Source organism: Diceros bicornis, chromosome X, assembly GCF_020826845.1.
Source record: "Diceros bicornis minor isolate mBicDic1 chromosome X, mDicBic1.mat.cur, whole genome shotgun sequence".
Classification (NCBI taxonomy): domain Eukaryota; kingdom Metazoa; phylum Chordata; class Mammalia; order Perissodactyla; family Rhinocerotidae; genus Diceros; species Diceros bicornis.
The window spans coordinates 110864620-110888620 of record NC_080781.1 but is presented as its reverse complement, the minus strand read 5'-3'; the positions used below and the strand labels follow the sequence as shown (position 1 = coordinate 110888620).

Here is a 24001-nt window from a genome sequence, read left to right as displayed (position 1 = left end):
CCGGCGCGTCTGCTCCTCCCGATGACTTGCGGCCACACGCACGCTCAAGGCCAGTGCGCTCCAGGTGCAGGCCCTCTTGATGGGACGCGGCACCTGCGGGTCGGCCAGGATGGATCGCAGCTCGTCCTCTATCTCGTTCCAGGCCTTCGAGCAGAAGGTCAAGTAGAAGTCTGGGCCACCGCCGTTATTGAGCACCTCTTCGTTGATAAACATGACTACCTCTCTGTGGTGGAAACCGCTCTTGTGGTCCCCTAAGTCCAAGGCCATGGCCGCTGTGGCCTAGTCAGCAGACCTGCCGCCGCTGCTGTTGTAAGTGGTGGCCGCCAACTTATCCGTCTCTCACCTCTTGGCTCAGTCCTACTTCAGTCCTTGCCCAGTCCTGGCCTCCTCTTCGGCCTCCTTTCTCTCTCACCTACTCGTTCTCCTAACAGAGTGAAGCCGATTCATTTACCACACCGACCCCTAACTTACCACACCAATCCCTACTGGGGCGACGGGGTAACACGTCAGAGATATGGGCACTGGGTTACGCCGCAAAGCGTACTGGGACAAACCTCTCTGGGCAAAGCGCCCCCTGCTCAGCGGGCAAGTTGGGAGGCTGCACTGGGCTCTGCCTGGGACCTACTTTCCTTGGAACAACGCCTCCTACAGGGCAGGCTGGCTGAGTGAGTGTGCTGGGGACTGCACTTAGCCCAGAGATAACTCTTGTTTCCAAAAGCTTCTGAAGGAAAACACCCAGACGCGTGGAACGAATTTCTAACCTGGGAGACCAATGAGAGGATGCATGGGTGGACTCTATTTGGTTCAGCTCCCTCTCCCGTAACTCGCAATTACTCTATCAAACTTTCTATTGTTGACCTTAAACAAATAGCCAGTTATTTCTCCAGCAAAAATGGGTTTATTCCAATTAGCAAAGAACTGCAATTTGAGGTCTGCAACCAGGGTGAGCCAGTGCAAATCCTGAGCAACAAGGAAAGGAGAAACTCTTTTATAGAGGGGAATAGGAAATTGGGAGGGTTATTGTAAACAAAAAGTCCATTGGAGAAGACTGGGAGTTCAAGAAGTGTAATGGCTTTTCATTGGCTGAGTTGTGACAGTCTCTCATTAGCTGAGCTGTTGCTAGGCAAGAAGAGGAAAACTTTCGTCTTCCTATTGGGCTCTGCAATCTGATAGGGCGTGGGAGCTCCCCCTTCTGGCCTTCCGATTCCATTTTAAATAAGGTTTCTGTTTATTAATTTTCACGCTATACAGTCTCAAGGTATCTGCACTCTTCCCCCCTCATCCTAAGCACATGACTTTAGCGTTCCTTTCATCAAGAAAATGAAGTGATTGGGGCCAGCCCGGGTGGCGTAGCATTAAGTTCACACGCTCTGTTTTGCAGGTTCAGATCCTGGGTCACGGACCTACACACAGCTTGTCAAGTCATGCTGTGGCAGCCTTCCATATAAAGTAGAAGAAGATGGGCACAGATGTTAGCCCAGGGCTGGTCTTCCTCAGCAAAAAGAGGATTGGCAACAGATGGTAGCTCAGGGCTAATCTTCCTCACCAAAAAAAAAAAAAGAAAAGAAAATCAAGTGATTGAGCCAGCCCTGATGGCCTGGTGGTTAAAGTTCGGTGCTCACCACATGGGCCCCGGGGTTTGCTTCCCTGTTGCGGAACCACACCACCTGTCTGTCAGTTGCCATGCTGTGGTGGCGGCTCACATACAAGAACTAGAACGGCTTGCAACTAGGATACGCAACTAGGTACTGGGGTTTTGGGGGAAAAAAAAAGAAAATTAAGTGATTGAGCCATGAAGTCCTTTGGCTTTCCTTGGTAAACGTTATCTTCATGCTTTAGATCCCAGTACTTCCTACTCCATTTCCTCTGGGACTTTAATACATCTTATTCCTCCTGTATTTCCTGCATCTCTCTCCTCTCCTGTGCTACAGGATATTTTTCTCCCATATAGAAAACCTGTTGAAGTTTTCTCTGTGCTTAAAATAATATACTTCCTCTACCCTATGTCCTGGCCTTTCTCTCTTCTCATTGCAGAATACTGTACACTATGTCCACTTCATTGCACTCCCTTTGCCATTCAATCTGCCGCACTTTGGTTTTCACCTCCCAAAACTTTAGTAAAAATTATCTGATAAGGTCACCAACAGTCCCTACCTCAGTATGAAAGTGAACGGATACTTTGAAAGTTAGTTTTCACATGATTTTTCAATAGAGTTTGATTCTGTTGACCACTCCCTCTTTGATCCTCCATCCTGTCTTGGTTTCTGTGACATCAAATTCTATTGATGTTCCTCCTATCCCTCTGGCTTATCTTTCTCAGTTTCTTTGAACTGCTTGTTCTTCTTCTGCCCACAGCCCCAAAGTTGGTGTTTTCCCAGTTTTATCTTCAGACCCCTCCTCTTTTCATTCTATATGCTCTCCTTGGATGAGCTTATTCACTCCCATAATTTTAAATACTACCTCTATCACGAGTCTGTATTTCTAACTTAGGCTTCTCTCTTAATCATCAGATTCATACATTTTTCTTCCTTTGATAGATAGTTACTGAACACGTAGTAGGTTCATTTGACAAAAAGTGGTGAAAAATATTGAAAAGTTCCCAGCTCTCATGCCACTGGTGGAAAAATAAATGAGAAAAAGTAAATAAATAAGCAAGGTAATTATAAATTTTGGTATGTGCTATCAAGTTAATATATAAGTTGATGTGAGAGATAGGGACTACATAGGGGTTTGAGATTCTCCCCTGTAAAAAAGGAGTTTAGGGAAGGTCTCTATGAGAAGGTGACATTTGAGCTGAGACCCAGAACTTCAGTGGCAAAGTCTTGGTGTAGAAAAGCTTCAAATCTTCAAGGAATAGAAAAGATCCCTGTGTGGCGAGAGCATGGTAAGTTAGGAAGAGAGTGGAATGAGATGATGAAAACAGACAAAAGTGTCATCTTGTATGTCCTCAGAAGCAATATTAAGAAGACTGAACTTTATTCTAGGTATGAGGGGGCAACATTGTAGTGTTTCTACTGGTAGTGTCATCAGATCTGAAAAGTTTTACTCTGGATGTTGCATAGAATAGAGATTATATGGGATCAAGCGTATAAATAGAGAGAGCAGTTTGGAAGCTGTTGCAGTTGACCAAGTAAGAAGTGATCATGATTTGGCTTAGTCTGAAATGGTGTTAGGGGATAAGGACACAGGGAGAGAGATTGAGAATATATATATATATATATATATATATATATATATATAATTTTTTTGTGTGCGGAAGATCAGCCTTGAGCTAACATCCATGCTAATCCTCCTTTTTGCTGAGGAAGACCAGCCCTGAGCTAACATCTATTGCCAATCCTCCTCCTTTTTACCCCCAAAGCCCCAGTAGATAGTTGTATGTCATAGTTGCACATCCTTCTAGTTGCTGTATGTGGGATGCGGCCTCAGCGTGGCTGGAGAAGCGGTGCGTCAGCACGCGCCCGGGATCCGAACCCAGGCCACCAGTAGTGGAGCGTGCGCACTTAACCGCTAAGCCACGGGGCCGGCCCGAGAATATATTTTGAAAGTAAAATTGACAGGTATTATAGATTGCTTGGATAGGGATTGTAAAGACTGAGAGAAAGAAAGGAGACAAAGATGACCCCTAGTTTTTAGGCTTGAGCAAGTGGGTGGATAGTGGTACCATTTCTGAGATGGAGAAGACCGGGCAAAGAAAGGAAAAAGCAAGAGTACTGCTTCAGAGATGTGATTTATGATGGCTCTTAGTGACCAGGGTGGAGGTATCAGGTAGGCCTTCTGGGATATACAGATCTGGGGCACAGGGGAGAAATTGGGTTGGAAATATAAATTTGGAAATCAATAGTGAATTGATGGTATGTAACAACCATGGATTTGAATGAGATCCTCTAGGAAGAGAGAGGAGGAGAAAACAGAGGACTGAGTCCTGGGGCACTCCAACTTATAGAAGCATAGTTCTAGTATAGTCAGTTATTAAAAGCACAGAAATGATTCCATGCTGATTCCTATTTGACCTTTAAAATCAGATAATTATGATATATGCCATTTCAGTCATAGAAAGATATGAAAATCTCCCCATATCATTTTGTATGGCCATTATAAATAATACCAATGAGAAAAATATATTACCAAAAAGAATGCTATTGACCCATCTCATTTATAAATATAGCTGCCAAGAGATTGTACCAACATTTCTATGTTACTTTTGGTTAATATCCAAGAGCAATTCCTTGTTGTGAGATTCTTGCATTATACATGAAAGAGTGTAATAACTCTTAAAAGTATATTAGAGGGGCTGGCCTGGTGGCGTAGCAGTTAAGTTCGCGTGCTCCACTTCGGCGGCCTGGGGCTCGCCAGCTCGCATCCTGGGCGTGGACCTATGCAACATTCGTCAAGCCATGCTGAGGTGGCGTCCCACATAGAGCAACTAGAAGGACGTACAACTATGACATACAACTATCTACTGGGGCTTTGGGGAGAAAAAAAAAGGAAAAAAGGAGGAAGATTGGCAACAGATGTTAGCTCAGGGCCAATCTTCCTCAAAAAATAAATAAATAAAAGTATATTATAAGTTAAAAATTTATATTGTAAGTTAAAGATGTATATTCCACACCATAGAAAAATATGGCCACAGTTCCCCAGTTCATTTTGTGAAGCCGATGACACTTTAATAGCCAATCAGAAAAATAGTGTACAAAATAATATAGTACCAAATATACTGACCCATCTGCAAAAATTCTACAGAAAATATCTCATAAGGGACTGTATCAACATTCCCGTGGCAGATATTGTTGGTTAATAACCAACAGCAAATCCTACTCTTTTCCTTGCTAACAGAACCTTTACATTGCTTAGACAGTGTTGTGTCAAGCCCTGGGCAGTTCTCATGATTGGTCTCAGCCAATCTCTTTCCCCTTTGTCAGTGATTGGTTTAGAGGTGGGCATGTAACCTTGTGCTGGTAAAGGAGACATATCAGGAAATTTGCTTGAGGTTTCAGGGAAAGATTTTCCTTTGTGATTAGATAGAGGACCAATGAAGTGAAAACCTTTCACCATGAGCCCTCGTCTTTGGGATGCTGGGATTAGGATGTGTTTGGAGTTGCAGTAGTTACCTTGAGACCATGAGGGGAGACGTGGCAGGCATATGTTGTGACCATCATGCAGAAACAGGGTCAGCCTCCACCCAAAATTTGGGTCAGACGTCAAGACTGATGACACTACATACACACTAAGAGGGTATAAAAATGTTTATTACTTATGTAATGGAGCTTTCTGGAGAGAACAGCCAGGCCTCCCAAGTTGGTCCAAAAATGGTTTGAGAGAGCAAGGAAAGGAGACTGGCTTGGAATTTTAACTGTAGTTAAGTTTGGGACTGGGGTGACAGTTCTTGTGTGTGGGCAGGAGCTTGTGTGGTTTGAAACTCCTGCTGGCACCAAAGGAGGAAGCACTCAGGCTTTTTTATTAGCTTGCCCAGATGTGGGACACAAGGGGAGAGTGAAGGTTGAGGCTTAAAAGCTGCCAGCAGTTAAACATCAAAAAATGGAGTCAGGCTCTTCATTGTAATTTACCCCTGATGTTTTTGTGACAACAAAAGTGTACCATGCTTAATTTAATTGAATTTGAACTGGTTTAAATAAGCTATTATGTCACTCCATGAGGCCTCTAGCCTGTAGCCTGTAAAGAAGATGAAAGTTCCATTGAATCCCCTATTCAAGAGCCCAGTATTGGTTATTCCAAGAAGTGAAATGAATGCCTTGGTCACTATCAGTAATGTCTGGAACTCTAAAGGGGCTAAAGAGTGTCTTGGTAAGGCCTTGTATTATGGTTTCAGTATATGTGGCATGTGTGCATGTGTGATCTTGATTTATATTTGGGGTATCTATGAGGCAAGAGTTCTTTACACCAAAGGGGGAAACCTTGGACAAGGAATTATTGTTGCTGCCATTGGCTGGACTGGAGAGCCAGACCATCAGCAACAGCCTAAGAGTTTGTGAAATGGTACAGATGGGACTGATTTTTGGCCAGGGAAAACAGTGCTAAGATGCGTGCCTGAAGTTGGTCAATTGTGTTGATCCTTAGATCTCATCCTTTTCATCAGGGATGTCCTGGTTAAGGGATGAAAAGAAGTAGCTCTCCAGTGAACTTCAGTCACGTGATGGTGACAACATCATCTGTTAAATGTGCCCACTTCCACTGCTGTTCACTCAGTTGATCCCAAGGGGCTCCTCAGGTAGCCAAGGGGTTTGGTAGAGGGGTGACCTCCTCTCAGCACTATGACATCTGGCAAGGAACTGAGGACAGGGGAGGTCACCCCTCCTGCAGATGGGATATGCCAGAGGGCTTAGGTTTGGTTCTATTCTGTAGCAAAGGAGACCTTGGTGGCCATGGCAAGCTTGTAGGGTGCTGCTCCCATGACCAAATGCATAGTGGGCTGCTGGATGTGGAGAGACATGGGCTCAGGGCCTATAGGACCTCTGTTTTCAGGAAAGCCCAGTATGTAGCCAGCAATTGCTGCTCTAAATGGCATACAGCATAGGGCTGAGGAGGGCAGAGTTTTTTTGGCACAAGAAGCCCATAGGTAACTTATGGACATTATGTGTAGTCCAGAGATTCCAGGAGGCATGAGAGAAGGTTGCTGAAGCTTCTACCATGAAAAGAGTCTGGTGGAGGGGCACTAACAAGAGTGGCTGTTGTATTGCAATTTTGACAGAACCTAGAGCCTTTTGTTGGAAGGGGCTCCATTCAAGGTGGGCTGATTTGCAAATAACTGTGTACATGGGCTTAAATAAAATTTGTAAATGAGAAATATGTTGCTTCCAGAACATAAAAGGCCTAAAAGATGTTGGGGTTGTTTTAACATTGTGGGAGTTGAGAGGGTCAATAGCTGTTTCTTGACAGTGTTAGGTATGGAGGGACCCTCGGTTTACCAAATAATTTTCAGGAATTTACAGAGGTGGTGGGGTCTTGCACTATGTGTGAGGCAATGGCCCATCCTGTTTTTTGAGCTCACTTGGGAGTATTTGTATGTCCTGAATAAGCCAAATGAATATCCTCAGAGGAAGATGTCATGAATATAACACCATATCTGGAGATATGGTGGTGCCCCTGGAGAAAGCTGGATGCCATTAAGATAGTGTCTGCAAAGGTCGTGTGCCGTGGCAAGGCTGTTAAAGTACTCCATAGATAGCCAGGTAAAGGTGTATCATGTCCCTTAGGAGGTGAAGGCAAACTGTGAGTGAGAGCCTATTGAAATAGGCACTGAACGGAAAATATTAGCCAACCTATTATAGAAAAATATTTACCACTTGCTGATGGGATGCAGTCAGTAATTTCAACAATTTTGAGTATGGAAGCCTTAATGAATGGGACCACAGCACTGAGGCTGCAATAATCTACCGCAAGGCGCCATTCATTCTTTCCAAGTTTAAGAACCAGCCAAATTGCATTGTTAAATGGAGGAGCAGTGGTCACAATCACTCCTTCCCTAAATAGGTCTTGTATAAGGGGTTTCAATCCTTGAAGGCCCTATATAAATTTACATTGGACCTTATTAACCATTTTAACAGGGACAGGGAGGGGAGAAGGTCCATGTGGTCCCATTTTTTAAAGCCAATTTGTAAGTGCTGAAGATTTAATTTTAATTTATTACTCATTGGGTCAGAGCGTCTGTGACCCCACTACAGGATACTTTAGGGGGGTGCTACCATCATGGGGAATTTAGACAAGGCTATTGTTCTGATAGTTAAGGTGAGGCATAACTGTTTGTCCTCTATTTTATGTTACAGTAACTCCTCTAAGATTATAAGGGTTATATTATTCAAATTGAGAAGAATCCTCAGGTATTACTGTAATTTGAGCCCAAGTGTTGATTAAGGCCATTAAGGTTTGCCAATTGGTACATTTCAGCAGATATTAAAGTTAATTCAGAAGCTATGTTGTAGAGGTACAAAAGCAAATCAGTACACTTTCATCTTTTTGTTTTATAAATTCTTTTAGTAAATTTTGGATTTCCAATTGGGTCAAGTTGTGGACCTCTGTTTCATTATTTTGTTTCCTCCCCGGTATCCAGATTCCTCCCTCCCTTCCTCTCTTCCTTTCTTCTTTCTTTCCTTCCTGGCTTTCTGTCTTTTCTTCCCTTTTTTTGTGATTACTTGATATACTTTGGGGAAGTTCTCTCTACCCTGCTCATATTTATAAATTTCTTCCTCCAGAGAGCCTCAGATAAGTATCATCAGTGTTAGGGCCTCTCCCAAGGCAATGGTTGCTTTATACCGCTTAAGGACCTCAGGCTTAAGTTGAGTTTGAATATACACCTTCACTGTGCCAGCAGGGTTATTTTTGCTATAACCGTGAGGATCGGTATCTTTGTTGAGGCTTAGGCAGCAGCAGCAACAACAATAGCAACAGCAATAAAGGCATTTTGTAGAATCCTAGTGAGCCCTCTGTCTTTAGGAATGTGGATTCAATAATTAAAATATTCAAATAACTACTTTTCAAATAGTGACTGATATTCCTCCACATGAGCAACCACCCAATGGGCTTATATATTGTACAGGGAATAGTCTTTCCCATGAGTGCTCTATAGAACAGTAGCCAATGCCTGGTTGAGGCACACAACCAAACGGTCTCAGGGTAAGATCTTTCCCCTGAGCCTAGCATTAGTCACAGCTTATGCTGGAATCAAGACAGATGATTCATTCTAAGACACACAGATAGGTTTGGGCCAAGACACACAACCCAGGGTCACTTTAAGGAGAGCCCTGATCCCATACTCCTGTCCCTAAATACCAATTAATTATTGAAACTTCTGAGTTAGGTCAGTTAAATCTATAACAGTGGCTCAGTAGAACTCAGCAAATGCAGCACAAAGCAGCACTACTCAAAGGGCAAGCTAGCCAGGAGGAAGTAGAGTCAGTTAGCAAGTCAAAGCAAGAGAAGACAGACCCTTGTGGTGGTGGTCAGTGTCTCAGCATCCTGCTCACAGTACCAATTGTGGACACGCTACAGAAACAGGATGGACTCTCACCCAAAATTTGGTTTGAATGTCAAGACTGACATATATCTAGAGGATATGAAAGGTTTATTACTTACATAATGAGGCTTTCTGGGGCAACCAGGGCAAGTATCTCAAACTGATCTGAAAATGGCTTGAGAGAGCAAGGAAAGAAGATGGCTTGGGATTTTTATGGTGGCTGAGGAGTGGGCTGGGATGAAGGTTCCTGTGCATGGGATAGGGCCTGTGTGGTTTGAATCTATGGCTGGTGCCAAAGGAAGGAGAACCCAGGTTTTCTTATCAGCTTGCCAAGATGTGGGGTACTAAGGGAAAAGGGAGGGTGAAGCTTAAAAGCTGTCAGCAGTCAAACATTGAAAAAGAGAATCAGACTCTACTACAATATACTTCTGATGGCAGTATGGAAAAGTGTGAGAGCTTGGGTCCTTGATGATGTTATTCAACCTCTAAAAAGACCTTGGAACCACCTGCTCCAAACTTCTAGTGTTGCTGAATAATTCAATGTCTTTGTGGTTGAGGATATTTTTAGCTAGGCTGTCTGTTACTTGCAGCCAAAATAATTCTGAACTGATACAATGTCGAAGATTTAATCAATTATTACCATTTTGGATATATTCAGGGAATACAAAGGTGGCTCAATATAAATATATCTATCATTGTAATTCATAACAAAATGAATTAAAGCAGAATATTATAGGATATATTAATAATACACTTTAAATGCTTTCATAAAATTCAGTAACTATCCCTAATAAAAACACAAGGTAAAAGAGGAGTAGAAAGCACCTACCTAAATACTCCTTACTAAAAAATAACAACAAATATCATCCCAAAGAGTGAAACACTGAAGACATTTCCAAGATAATCAGGAATTACACAGGAATGCTATTACAATTATTATTTCACATATTCTTGGATATTTCAATAAATGCAATAAAGGAAGAAAATGATTCAGCATAATAAATATTGAAAAAAAGAATCATAACTTTTTCTGTTGTGAGTGTATACCCAGAAAATCCAAGAGACACTAACAAATACCAATACAATTAATGACATTGTGAAAGTTGCTGAATACAAAGTAAATATAAAAAATAGATTTTCTGTATAGTAGGAATAAATAGAAATGGGGGAACTATTTCATTCACTAGAGTGACTTAAATTACGAAATACTTCATGTGGTAGGTTTGTAATGAGTAAATTTCTTTAAGTTCAGCTACATTTCCCAGAATTTTCTTTCCTTTATATGTCTAGTTAAGGTGGGACACAAGAGAGATTTTTGTGGGAGACTTGGCAGACAGAAGTGATGCAGTAGCCATTTTATACCTTGAACACGTTGCTGCTTTTCTGCTGACTCACCTCATTGGCACAAGGTAGCAGCTAGTTTTAGAACTGTTCCACCTTCCCCTGGATCATCCTTTAGCTCCTCTGACTCCTGCGCCAGGTGTGTGAGTTTAATTCTGTGACAAAGTGTCTTGATCTCTGCATGATACCCATTCCATCAAGGTCAGAGGAAACAAGAACTGACAGGTTTCAGTCCTTGGTGGCACCAGCTCATGCTCATGGGTTCCAGTTTGTTTTTATTCTCTCCCACTTTACATCTATGTCCATCTTGCTTTCCTGACTATAGGCACTGTGGATTTCAATTTCCAGCATCAGATGTGAAGACAACAGCCTTACAGAGACTTCTTAACCAGTTCCCACAATTGTGTAAGATAAAATCTCTGTAACAAAGCTCTTAAAAATTACACACACGTGCACACACACAGTAATTCTGCTACTTTGATTGAAGCCTAACTGACACGCTTTGAAATAAAACTTAACAAAAGAAGAGGTAGATTTCCACTACTAGCCAAGACGGTATACTAGAGACTGGATTTACTCTCCCACCAGAAAAAAAAAAATTTAATGGACAAATGATATGAAATAACAGTTTTCAAGTCATGGGACATCAAGTAATGAAGGACAGTGATCCCTGAGAAATGGAAAACAAATGAGGGGAGCCTCATATTTGCTCAGCATACTGTTTGGCGAGAGTTTCCAGGCCAATGGCATAGGGAGAGGGAACCCAGGTGGAACCTGAAAACTCCATGAGTTGACGAGATGGAGTGGAGAATCTGAGGAGACTAAGGCGGGTAGAGTTTGTAAGACAGAGTGCTAGATAGGAGAGATGCATATATAGAGAGAACTTCACCCAGAGACCTGCAGAGGGTCCCCTTGAGTACTGATGGGTGCACACATGTGAGGAAACTACCCAAGGCTAAAGAATTAACCACACAAAAGGATTGGAACACAAATAGAGCTGGAAATAGTGACTGTTCCCTTTAGCCAGACTGGTAAAACCTCATAATTCATGGAACATTGGGTACAGTACTGAGGTTCTTGCCTCGGTAGTGGAGGATATTTAGACTCAGACTGAACACATTTCTCAATCCACCTAAAATATCATAAAAGCAAGATCCTAGAGGACCGAACTGTTTCCATGTAACTTAACTGTGTCTGAGAAAAAAGCTCAATAACATTTATAGGATGACAAAAACAACCAGTATCCAACAAGTTAAAATCCACAATGTTGGGCACCCAATAAAAATTACTAGGCACCCAAAGAAGCAGGATAACGTAACTCATAATGAGGTGAAAAATCAACCAATCAAAAGCAATCCAAAAGTAACACAGATGTTGGAATTAGCAGACAAGGACATTAAGACAGTTATAACTATACTCCATATGTTCAAAAATTTAAGTAAAGATGTGGACAATATAAAAAGACAGAAATCAAATCTCTAATGATGAGAACTATGCAATTTGAAATAAAAATATACTGGATGAGATTAACAGCAAATTAGACATTGCAGAAAAAAATAGTAAACTTGAAGATGAAGCAATGGAAACTATCCAAAATAACACACTCAGAAGAAAAAGCATCCAAAGAAATGAATGAAGATTAAGCAATGAAAACTATCCAAAATAACACACTCAGAAAAAAAAGCATCCAAAGAAATGAACGAGCTGTGGGAAAGCTATATTTGTGCAACTGGAGTTCCCAAAGGAGGGAAGTACAGAAAATAGTTGAAAATTTCCCCAAATTTCATGAAAACTATAAATCCACAGATCCAAGAAACTCAAAGAATCTCAAGCACACACAAAAAAAATTGAATAACAGTATACCAAGGCATATCATGATTAAATTGCTCACAATGAGTGACAGAGAAAAATCTTAAAAGCAACCAGAAGAAAACATATGTTACGTAAAAGGACAGTAGATTTCATATCAGAAATAATGTGAGATGACAGGGCAGCAAAATTTTTAAAGTACTGAGATAAAAAAATGATCATTGGAATTCTATACCCAGTGAGAATATCAAGAAAGAAGGTGAAATAAACACTTATTCAGATATACAAAAGCTGAAATAATGCATTATTAGCAGGCCCATACTATAAGAAGTGTTAAAGGAATTCCTTCAGGCAGAAAGAAAATGATAGATGGAAATATAGATTTACACAAAGGAATAGAGAACACTGGAAATGGTTACAACAAGGGTATATATGATTTTTTTCTTATTATTTAAATCTCTTTAAAATAAAATTAACTGCTAAAATAATATTAACAATGTAGTGTAGGGTTTATAATATATGTAAAAGTAAAATGCATGACAATAATAACACAAAGGCTATGAGAGGAAAAATGGAAATGTACTATTGTGAGATACTCATACAATATATAAAATGGTGTAATGTCACATTAAGGTAGACTGTGATAACTTAAAAATATATACTATAAACTTTGAAGCAACCCTAAAATAACAAAACAGAAAGCTAATGCTAATAAACCAACAAAAGTGAAAAAGTGAAATCATAAACAATATGCAATTAATCAAAAATAAGGCAGAAAAAGGTGAAAAAGGAAACAAAGAATAGATGGGGCAAATATACCATTGATACTGCACCCCAATTAAATCAGAGATTATCAGAGAGTGGATTTAAAAGCAAGACCCAACTATAAGTTACCTACAAGAAACACACTTTAAAATATAAAAACACAAACAGTTTAAAAGTAAAAGAAGGAATTTGGCAATGATTTCTTGGATGTGACACCAAAAATGCAGGCAGCACAATAAAAAATTAAGTTGCACTACCTCGAAACTAAAAACTTTTGTGCATGAAAAGACACAATCAACAGAGTGAAAATGAACCACATGGAAAGGGAGGAAATACTTACAAATCATATATCTGATAAAGGGTTAATATCCAGAGTATATAATGAACTCCTACAACTCAATGATTAAAAAAAACACCCTGATTAAAAAATGGGCAATGAGAACAGGATGGTGGACTAGGAAGCTACAGGCTCTCCTTCCCCGACAGAGATACTGAATCAACAACAGTATACCGACCAGAATACCTCTGTGAGAACTCCAGAGACCAGTTGAGAATCTACAGCACCTAGGCCATTGTAAAACCAAGGATTTCAGTGAAAGGGGTAGGAAAATTTGTGGCATTTAGTGCACCCATTCACACCACTCCCCCTTTGCAGCATAGTGCAGAGGAACCAGGAGGAAACCCTTCATACTGGAGCTCTTCCCTCCAGAAGGAATCAAAAGAATGGACCATGTGTCCAACATTCTGGCTTGTCTGGGACTGCCAGAGTGTCTAGTTTGTCTTGCCTGACTCAGAACACTGATGGGACCAGCACTAGAGTTTGGAAGTCACTGAAAAGAGAGGAGAGAAGCATATTAGAGCTGTAGTTCTGCAGGCAGACACCTGAGGGAGCAAGAGATCAGAAAAGGTTTGAGAGGTCCTAGAACCTCCAGCAGGGATAATTGGTGAAGATCTTCCCCTGTGAGAAGCCAGCACTCAAAGATTGGGAGAGGTGGTTGTTTTTCAAAAGCCCAAATCCCAGCAAAAAAATTATAAGGTATATAAAGAAATAAGGAAACATGGCCCAATCAAAGGAACAAAAAAAAAAACATCTAGACATCAACCCTAAAGAAACATAGATCTGTGAGCTGATTGACAAAAAAATTAAAATAAATGTCATAAAGATACTCTCTATAACTGTATTTGTGTACATTAAAAAAGAAGAAAGGTCTCAAATCAATAACCTAACTTTACACCCCAAGAAACTAGAAAAAAGAAGAACAAACTAAATCCAAAGCTAGCATAAATAAGGAAATGACAAAGAATAGAGCAGAGGTAAACAAAATAGAGAATAGAGAAACAATAAATAAAATCAATGAAATCAAGAGTTGGCTTTTTGAAAAGATCAGCAAAATTGACAAACCCTTAACTAGATTAACTAAGAAAAAAAGAGAGAAGACTCAAGTAACTAAGATCAGAAGTGGAAGTGGATGTTACAACCAATGCCACATAAATAAAAAGGATTATAAGAGAGTACAATGAACAATTGTTTACTAACAAATGTATAACCTAAAAGAAATGGATAAATTCTTAGAAACACACAACCTCCCAAGACTGAATCATGAAGAAATAGAAAATCTGAACAGACAAATCACAAGTAAGTAGATTGAATCAGTAATCAAAAACCTCCCAACAATGAAAAGGACCAGATGGCTTCACTGGAGAATTCTATCAAACATTTAAAGAGAAATTAACACCAATCCTCCTGAACCTTTTCCAAAAATTGAAGTAGAAGGAACAATTCCAATCTCATTCTATGAGGCCAGCATTATCCTGATACCAAAGGAATAAGACAAGGATGCCTGCTCTCACCACTTCTATTCAACATAGTACCAGAAGCCTTAGCCAGAGCTATTAGGCAAGAAAAAGAAATAACAGGCATCCACATTGTAAAGGAAGAAGAAAAATTATCCATTTGCAGATGACATAATCTTATATGTAGAAAACCCTGAACACTCCACACACAAAAAATGTTAGATCTAATAAATGAATTCAGCAAAGCTGCGGGATACAAAGTCAACACGCAAAAATCAGTTGCATTTCTATACACTTACAACAAACAAATTGAAAAAGAACTTAAGAAAACAATTTCATTTACAAAAGCATAAAAAAGAATAAAATAATTAGGGGTAAGCCTAACCAAGGAGGTGAAAGACTTGTACACTAAAAACTAAAAAAAATTGCTGCAAGAAATTAAAGAAGATACAAATAAGTGGAAAGACATCCTATGTTCATGGATTGGAAGACTTAATATTGTTAAAATGTCCATACTACCCAAAGCATTTTACAGATTTGATGCAATCCTGATCAAAATCCCAATGGCTTTTTTTGCATAAATAGAAAAATTCATCTGAAATCTCAAGAGACTCTGAATAGCCAAAATGATCTTGAAAAAGAACAAAACTGGAGGACTCATACTTCCTGATTTCAAAACTTATACAAAGCTACAATAATCAAAACAGAGTGGTACTGGCATAAAGACGGAGAAATAGACCAAGGGAATAGAATAGAGAGCTCAAAAATGTACCCTTTCATATATGGTCAGATGATCTTTAACAAGGATACTAAGACCACTCAATGGGGAAAGGATACTCAGTTCAACAGATGGTGTTGAAAAAACTGTATATCCACATGCAAGAGAATGAAGTTGGAACCTTATCTTACACACTATACAAAAATTAACTCAAAATTGATTAAATACCTAAATATAAGACCTTCAACTGTAAAACTCCTAGAAGAAAACATAGGAGAAAATCTTCATGATATTGGACTTAGCAATGATTTCTTGGCTATTATACTGAAAGCACACGCAACAGAAGCAAAAAGAGACAAATGGAACTACAACAAACTTAAAAACTTTTGGACATCAAAGGATGCAATCAACAGAGAGAAAAAGCAACCTACAGAATGGGAGAAAGTATTTGCAAATCATATATTTGATAAAGGGTTAATATCTGGAATATATAAAGAACTCCTACAATTCAACAACAAAAATAACCTGATTAAAAAATAGGCAAAGGACTTGAGTTTCTCCAAAGATGATGTACAAATGGCCAACAAGTATATGAAAAGATGCTCAATGTTACTTGTCATGAGATAATGCAAACCAAAACCACAATAAGCTATCTCCTGACATGCATTAGCATGGCTACTATCACAAAAACAGAAAATAACGAGTAAAGGTAAGGATGTGGAGAAACTGGAATACTTGCACACTGTTGGTGGGACTGTAAAATGGTGCAACCACTATGGAATATGGTTTTGAGGTTCCTCAAAAAATTAAAAATAGAGCTATCATATGATCCAACAATCCTGCTTCTGGGGGAGAATTGAAAGCAGAGTCTCCAAGAGATTTGCACACCCATGTTCATAGCAGCACTATTCACAATAGCCAAGAGATGCAAGCAACCCAAATGTCCATTGATGGATGGATTGATAAACAAAACGTGGTCTATGCATACGATGAAATATTATTTAGCCTTAAAAAAGAAGGAAATCCTGTCACATGCTACAATATGGATGAACCTTAAGGACATTATGCTAAGTGAAATAAGCCAGCCACAAAAAGACAAATACTGTATGATTCCACTTATATGAAGTATCTAAATTCATAGAAACAGAAAGTAGAATGGTTGTTACCAGGGGCTGGGGCGAGGGGAAAAAGAGTAATTGTTTAATGGGTATAAAGTTTCAGATTTGCAAAATGTAAAAGTTCTGGACATCTGTTTCACAACAATGTAAATGTACTGAACACTACTAACCTATACACTTAAAGTGGTTAAGATGGTAAATTTTATGTATATTTTTTTACCACAATAAAAACTCTCCTGAAGAAATAATCAGATGTGGCAAAGAGATTTTAGCACAAGAATGTTCATTGTTATATAATTTATAATATCAAGGGAAAAATAGGTAACAACTTTAATGCACAATTTGGAATTGATTAAATACATTTTGATGCATCCATATTCTGAATAGTACATAATACTATTTAGCTATTAAAAGTCATGTTGCAAACAGAAAAAAGGTAATTGGTTAAAGCAAATATAATAACAATGTAGTGTGGTGTTTATAACATATGTAGAAGAAAATGTGTGATAATAGCACAAAGATGAAAATGGAAGTGTATTGTTGTAAAGTTCCTATACTATACATGAAGTGGTGTAATATGACTTGAAGGTAGACAGTGATAAGTTAAAGATATCTACTATGAACCCTAAAGCAATGTCTTAAAAAAAAACCAGGCAAATAAATCAAGCAATATAGCTAAGTTGCCAATAAAGGGGATAAAGTGGAATTATTTTCAAAACTCAATTAGTTCAAATAGAAGGCAGAAAAAGAAGAAAGGGGGAAAATGAACAGATGGGACCAACAGAAAACAGCAAGATGGTAGGTTTAAATACAACCACATCAATAATCACATTATATATAAATAGTTCAAACAACTCAAGTAAATGGTAGAGATTGTCAGGATAAAAAAAAAAAAAAAGCAAGACCCGACTATGCATGATCTACAATAAACCCATCTTAAATGTAAAGACACAAATTGGCTAAAGTATAAGAATAGAAAAAAGGGGCCAGCCCAGGGGCGTAGTGGTTAAGTTCCATGCATTCCATTTCGGTGGCCCGGGTTCACATGTTTGGATCCCGGGCATGGACATACACCACTTGTCAGCCATGCTGTGGCGACCACCCACATGCAAAATAGAGGAAGATTGGCACAGATGTTAGCTCAGGGCTAATCTTCCTCAACCAACAAAAAAAAAAAGGAAAAAATACACCATGCTAACACTAATCAAAATAAAGCTGAAATGGCTGCATTAATTTCAAACAAAGTAAGAAGCAGAGAAAAGAATATTACCAGGGGAAAACAAAAGTCATTTCATAATGATAAAGGGATCAATTTATCAAAAAAAACATAGCAATCCTAAATCTTTATGTAACTAATATCAGAGGTTCAAAATACATGAAGCAAAAACTGATAGAACTGAAAGGAAAAACAGACAAATTCAAACAAATTATGGTCAGAGATTTCAACACCATTCTCTTAATAATGGAGCAATTATTAAACAGTTAGATAGAAAGTCAGTAAACATACAGAAGACTTGAAAAGTATGATTAATCAACTTGACTTAATTGATATTTATAGAATGCTACACCCACAAACATCAGAATACATATTTCAAGTGATCGTTTGCCAAATAGACAATATTCTGAGTTATAAAACAAATCTTAATATATTTTAAATCACTTAAATAATATGAAGTATGTTGTCTCACCTCAGTGAAATTAAACTAGAAATTAATAACAGAAAGATATCTGGAAATCCTCAAATATTTGGAAACTAAATAATACACTTCTAAATAATTCATGAGTCAAGGAAGAAATCAAAAGAGAAATTAGAAAGTGTTTTGAAAGGAATGAAAATAAAAGCACAATATATCAGAATTCTTGCTAAAGCATAAACTTAGAGGGAAATTTAAACATGTTTAAATCTAAACATACTTGGAAATTTATAGAACTAAATGCTTACATTAGAAAAGAAGGTCCCAATTCAATGACCTAAGCTTCCACTTTAAGAAACCAAAAACATAAGAACAAATTAAACCCAAAATAATAATTAAAAAAACAATAAAAATCAAAACAGAAATCAATAAAGTAGAAAACAGTAAAACAATAGAGGAAAATCAATGAAATCAAAAGCTGGTATTTAAGGAAATCAATGAAATTGATAAACTTCCAGCCTGACTCATTAGGAAAAAAGGCAAAAAGACACAAATTACCAATACAGTCAGGCACCAGATAATGACATTTTGGTCAACGATGGACTTCATATATGACAGTGGTCCCATAAGATTAGTACCATAGAGCCTAAGTGTGTAGTAGGCTATACCATCTAGGTTTGTGTAAGTACACTCTATGGTGTTTGCACAGTGACGAAATCGCCTAACAACGCGTTTCTCAGGATGTATCTTCATTGTTAAGTGACACGTGACTGTATAGGGAATGAGAGAAAAGACATCACTACAGATTCATACAGACATAAAAAGGATTATAAAGAAATATTATGAATTATACCACTAAAATGACAATGTGGAGTACATTTTGACATACCAAGATATACTGTTTCTTCTAAATCTGGATCTGAACATCGTGGTTGGTGTTACAGTTTGGGTTCTCCAGAAACAGATGCTAAAATGGAGTTAGGGTGCTTGATGTTGTTAGGGATCAACACCTGTGAAAGGCAAATTAAAAAGGATTGGGCCAATGGAGAAGCCAAAATATGATATGGCCAAACAAAGACTTGGGTGATGCAGCAAAGAGCTCTGGAATGAATATTGCCAATCAGAGTGGTCTCATGTCAAACTCACTCAGTTGCTAGATGTGGGCTGCCCAGGAAGGGTGTAACTTGGGCAAAGTGAGACTCTGCAGCTGAAGCACACTCTGAGGAAGCTGACAGCTGCATATGGTCTGCTGACTGCCCTTTCCAGAACTAAGCAGCAAGTTCTTCCTTGAAGACGGATCTGGGTAGCGTATCTCTTTGTCTACTACGATACACCTGTGCCACTTGGCTACATTTCTCTATATATATATTGGGGAGCAGATTCTACAGGACTCTAGAAGGCCTTTCCTCCTGAGGGGAAACTTAGAAGAGGGAGGTTAGCATTACAAACTACAACCAACACTACAGAAGTTGGTCTTGGGTTCACAATTGATAGTCATCATTTTCCTCTACTATCCATTCTAAATTCCTTTCACTCCAGTTACCACCTCTGCTGCCTCAATGGCTTACCTAGTGGTATGACCTGGACCTTCATCCTTGAGGGGCCTGAGTCTCCTCACCACCATATCCTTCTCAGTCCAGAATTGCTGTACCTGTCCATTTATAGTCATAGTGGGAAAGTTAGCACCTAAAAATATTCAAGTAGCACTTGGGTTCTACACACGTTCCTGTAGGGAAACAGCTCATCCATGGCACCCTGGCAACCTTGCATATATCCACATAGACCACATAGGCAAGGCTCAATTCGTCTGACTTAAGTTTTGGCAGAACACCCTGTGATCCTCCCTGGAACGTGGCAAGACAGCAATCTTGTGAGGAGCTGTCACAAGGCTATTTCTCATCAGCTTTCCTATCTTGTAGGAGGATGCCATGAATCAGGTTTTCACCTACCTCCCTGATTCCAGTGAGACATGGGATTATCTTGGCCTCTTTAGTGTATAGCTGCAGGCTATAACATCTCTTAGCTGCAGTTTAGAATTGGCTCCTCCACGACAGAGTGATCTATCAGTCTGTTATCTGACCCCTATCATTCAAGTGTCATCCTGTGAGTTTAGGGATGTGGGGAGCTGACACTGTGCTGATCTTGCTTCTACTATGTAGGTAATAAACTGTGTGTATCAATTTGGGCTTTTCTCTTTACTGGCCAAATCTCGGACAGAGTAGCAAGCCAACCTAGTAGCTGCTTCTGCTTAGAGACTACTTGATCACCTGACAATTCCTCCCTGTTTCCATGTATAACAGTAACCCTACCTCCTCCTGCTAATCAGGGTCAATTGGCCAAGTTAAGATGGTGACTCCTCTTCTTGCGTGCTGGTCCCTGGACACAAGGAGATCAAAATGTCCAGGTGGCAGCCACAAATTGTAGTTCAATATGAATCTTCTTTTATCCATTGGATAGAGCAGTGGTTCTCAACTTGGGGCAATCTGGCTCCTCAGGGAACATGTGGCAATAGCTGGAGACTTTTTTTTTGTTTGTCACAGCTAGGAAGAGTGTGCTACTGGCATCTCTGGGTAGAAGCCAGAGATACTGTTAAATGTCTATAGTGCACAGGACAGCTCCTACAACAAAGAATTATCTAGCCCAAATGTCATCAGTGGCAAGGTTGAGAAAGCCCAGGCTTTCACAAGGGAGTGAGCTCCCTTCAGGGCCAGGACCTCTAACACTAGAAAGTTCAGAATTGCAAAGATGGCAAACACAGAGTCCCCAAAATGTGTCATTGGAAGTGATGTAAGTAGCTATTCCTGCTTCCACTCCTTTGTTCCTGAACCCATGTATTCTTATTGAGGACACACACCATGTAAACATGCTTGATTCAATGAATATAATGTATTCTGGAGAATATGACCATATCCTCAGAGTATTTACTTTGAGTTGGCACTTCAGCTGTTCTTCAGCAGGCAATTCTATTACTTTGTCAGGATATCAACTTTCTGGGGCATGTCATGTGGTATAGAACCAGTAGATCCCATCATCATAGGCCCACTTCTGTATCTCCTTTGCTGTAAAATGCATCCCCTGGTCTAATGCAATGTCACGTGGTATCACATGCCAATTGATCAAATACTCTGTAAGATCTCAGATAGCAGTGTTGACTGGGACCCTATGGTTAAGAAAGGCAAACCCATACATGTGTCCATTGCTGTGAAAACAAACTGCTGGTATGTCCAGGATAGAAGTGGTTCATTGTAGTCGACTTGTCACCAAATGGTCAGTTGGACACCTAAAGTGATGGTGCCCTACCAGATGCTCCATGTTGGTCTTATGAACTGGCAGGTTGGAGATTCAGAGATGGCAGAAGCTAGATCAGGCTTGGTAAGTATGAGTCTATGCTGTTGGACTCATATTTAGTCTCCACCTCTGCCCCTAAGGCCACCTTGTTCATGTGCTCAACATGCCAGCGTTGAAGTGTCTGGCTGATGTCAACTGACCAAATCATTTTGTTTATTTGGGTTTTTAGTACCTCTTCCATGGTAGACACTCTCTGGTGAGCACTGACATGTGATACAAAGATTTTCATACATACTATGTAACCATTGCCACATGTTCCTTCACATCCCAGACTCTTTTGTCTGCAATCTTCCAATCTTTTTCCTTCCAGGTCCCTGACCAGTGGGCCAGGTCATGTACCACCTCCCATAAATCTGTATATTATCTAATCTTTTTAAAAAGCCATTATAAATGTATGAGCTTATGAATATGCTCAATAAACTAGAGGAGAGATTGAACATAATAAGTAGAGGCATGGAAGATATAAAAAGGACCCAAATCAAACTTGTAAAAATGAAAATGACAATTGATGAGATGGAATCAGCACTGTATTGGATTAATGATATATTACCAATTGTAGAGAAAAAGATGAGTGAACTTGAAGACATAACGATAGAAAACACTAAAAATGAAATACAGATAGAAAAAGACTGAAAAAAAGATCAGAATATCGGTGAGTTGTGGGAAAATTTCAAGTGACCCAATATACATGTGTATTTGGAGTCCCTGAAGGAGAGGATGGGGTGGGGGTAGTAGCTGAAAAAATATTTGAAGATATAATGGCTGAGTTATTTTCAAATTTAATAAAAACTATAAGCCCACAGATCCAAGAAGATCAATGAACTCCCAGCACGAGGAACATGAAAACTATACCAAACACATTGTATCAGTTTGCTTAGAAATAATGATAAAGAGAAAATCTTACAAACAGCAAGGGGAAAAAAGGTATGTTATGTACAAAGATTAACATCAGATTTCTTTTCTTTTTTTTTTTTTCTTTTGTGAGGAAGATCAGCCCTGAGCTAACATCCATGCCAATCCTCCTCTTTTTGCTGAGGAAGACTGGCCCTGGGTTAACATCTGTGCCTATCTTCCTCAACTTTATATGGGACGCCACCACAGCATGGCCTGACAAGCCGTGCCTTGGTGAGTGCCCGGGATCCAAACCCGGGACGCCAGCAGAGGAGTGCACGCACTTAACCACTACGCCATGGGGCCGGCCCCAACATCAGATTTCTTGAAGGAACAAGCCAGAAGACAGTCAAGCAACATCTTTAAAGAAGTGAAAGAAAACACTTTCAATCAAGAATTGTATGTTCATCAAAATATTTTTCATAAACAAAGGCAAAATAAAGACTTTCAGGCCATCACCAGCCTCTGATGGAAAGAAACCATCACCAGCAGCTCTGCACTACAAAACATGTTAAAGGACATCCTTCAAGCAGAATGAAAATGATACTAGTTGGCAATCTGGATCTACACAAAGAAATAAAGAGCCCTGGAAATGGTAACTACATGATTAAACATATAAGAAGTTTTTTCTTATTATTTAAACTCTTTAAGAAATAATTGACTGTTGGTCACAGCCATAGCTGAAGAACAACCACAGGTCAAATTGTTCCTGAAGGCTGAAAGTGATGAGGCCAAGATTGGGAACTGCCCTCTTCTCCCAGAGACTGTTCATAGCACTCTGGTTCAAGGGAGTCACCTTCAACATCACCACCGTTGACACAAAAAGGCAGACCAAGACAGTACAGAAGTTGTGCCCTGGAGGGCAGCTCCCATTCCGGCTGTATGGCACCAACATGCACACAGATACCAACAAGATTGAGGAATTTCTGGAGGCAGTGCTGTGCCCTCCCAGGTACCCCAACCTAGCAGCTCTGAACTCTGAATTCAACACAGCTGGGCTGGACATATTTGCCAAATTTTCTCCCTACATCAAGAATTCAAACCCAGCACTCAATGATAATCTTGAGAAGGGGTTTCTGAAAGCCCTGAAACTTTTAGACGATTACTTGTCATCCCCTCTCCCAGAAGAAGTGGATGAGACCAGTGCTGAGGATGAGGGCATCTGTCAGAGGAAGTTTCTGGATGGCAATGAGCTCACTCTGGCTGATCACAACCTGTTGCCAAATCTCCACATAGTATGGGTGGTATGTAAGAATTACTGGGGATTCTCCATCCTGGAAGTGTTTGGGGAAGTGCATCGATACTTGCGCAAGTACAAGCAAGTGGCCAAGGCCCTAAAATAGGCCCTTCTTGCAGCTCCCTTGCCCTCCTCCACTTTCTCCACAAAGGGTGGTGGTTTCCACATGGCTACCCAATGGACACACTCTAAATGGTCAGTGGGCAGAGAATCCTGGAGCACTTATGCAGGGCTGGCTGGGGGGATGAAGGGAAATGATGGAGGATTTAGGTGAGATTTTTATTGTGGGGTGGGGTGGGTAGGATAATGTATCTCAGCAATAAAATACAAAATGAAAAAAGAAATAATTGATGGTTTAAATAAAAATGATAACAA

The 24001-nt window shown here is 39.7% G+C and overlaps 1 pseudogene; it reads left to right on the top strand.

Annotated features, from left to right (window-relative positions):
- The first annotated feature begins 514 nt into the window (after positions 1-514).
- On the top strand, positions 515-23732 carry LOC131400344 (chloride intracellular channel protein 1-like; annotated as a pseudogene).
- The last annotated feature ends 269 nt before the right edge of the window (positions 23733-24001 follow it).